Raw genomic sequence first — 1,640 nt, forward strand, 5'->3', positions numbered from 1 at the left:
CAGCGTGTGGCTAGAATCCATATACACTGTGTGTCTAGCTCCCCACAAGTATGTCCCATATTTACCTATCCACAGCTGGGATCCGGAATTTTAGCAGACAGTCTGAGGGCTCCAGGCTGGGAGAGAATCTATCACAGAGCCTGCAGTTCCATCCTAAATAGGGTGGGAAGTGATACTTAAGCTGGGCCACTTTGCTTCTTCTCCTCACCCCACTGCTCTGCTTGTACACAGACAACATAGACCCAGTCCGGTCTAGGCTCTGCCCCCAACCTGCCCACTCAGAGGCCACTTAGTCTAGTCCTTGGGACCAGAAAGGAAACACCCAAAAGCATTCCAGAAATTCTACCCCACCGGGAGTATTTTCCAAAGACAGGTATTTCCCAGTTTCCGCTGCTTTTCTCAGTGTCTTAATTTTCTTTGGGCCTAGATTTTCTGTGTTATGTCTGCAGTAGAAGTTAATTTGCTGCAACCTCACCTCATCTCATCTTGGTCTGTGCTTAACAGAGACTGAAAACCATTGAAAACACTGATTTAAAAACACTTCTTTCATCAGCTTCTTAAATTCTTCATACTGTCTTTCCTGGAACTGTCTTCTTCATAACTATAACCTCCCCCAATGGGAGCCCTCATGGTCACCCCTAAGAATAGAGTTAGAAAAGCCCCCTCCCTCTCCTGTTGCCTGGCCCCAGACTGACACACCTCCTGACCACTGCTGCAAGCCGAGGGACGCCTCTGGTACAAAAACGGCATGCCCCAGCTCTGGGTCTACCCAAGTATTATAGCTGCTAGGGATGTGTCCATGGACAATCCTAACCTCAAGACCCAAAGGGTAACTTTATTCAAACCCCCTTTGCAGAGAATGACGACAGGAGCAAGTTTCCTGAAAGCCTCATTCACCATGGTAAAGACAGCCCTACAAGGCTTCCTCAGCTTTCAGTGGTGACTTTTGCTGTCTCTGCTGGAGTGTTAGCTGAGTTCTTGGCTTTTCCTTTCAAGTTACTGACCCAGTAGACTGGAGGCGGAGTGGTTGATTTGTCAAAGAGGACAACCAGAGGGAGAACAGGGTTAATAGCAACAGAAAGATTTATGCTAAAATCAAGCAAGCGGAACTGTTGTCTCTATTAGAATTCTGCAGTTTAGGGGAAAATCTTAGGGGACTTCTTCTGAGGTTTAAAAGAGGGAGTAGACTGTAATCATATTAAATGCAGGAGGCAGGGAAATTATTATTTGACTTTTGAGGTCCCTAGCAGCCCCAGTGCTCTATGAGTGCCCAGCTTCCTTTAAACTCAGAGCCTTGCTCACTGTTCTGGCAGTATTTAGAATGGAGACGTGCAACCCCCTCAAAGCCCTGACACACAAAGACACTTGTCTCTCGGCCCAGGCTTTCTCTCTTTAATTTCCTGCCACTTTTTCTATCTGCAAAGTAGCAGGAGATATTTAAGATTTAAGTCCCTCCATTTCCCCAGTCTTCTTTCTCACAGCAATTCAGCAAATCTCTCCCTCTCCAAAAGCAATCAAGTACTTCAAGGTGTCTACAGTTGGTCTTGGCTACCCTCTGCTTCCCACTGCTGCCCACAGCTTCCCCCCCATGCCCCCCCACCCCGCCGAAAGAAAGAAAAAGAAAGAAAGAAAGAAAGAAA

General features: G+C 47.0%; 1 protein-coding gene across 2 annotated transcripts in view; it reads left to right on the top strand.

The window, feature by feature from the left end:
• Positions 1-1,640, top strand: part of FMOD (fibromodulin) — a 10,928-nt gene that overhangs the window by 6,979 nt on the left and 2,309 nt on the right. The window lies entirely within an intron of this gene.

Source organism: Mandrillus leucophaeus, unplaced genomic scaffold (genome assembly GCF_000951045.1).
Source record: "Mandrillus leucophaeus isolate KB7577 unplaced genomic scaffold, Mleu.le_1.0 Scaffold38, whole genome shotgun sequence".
Taxonomy (NCBI): Eukaryota; Metazoa; Chordata; class Mammalia; order Primates; family Cercopithecidae; genus Mandrillus; species Mandrillus leucophaeus.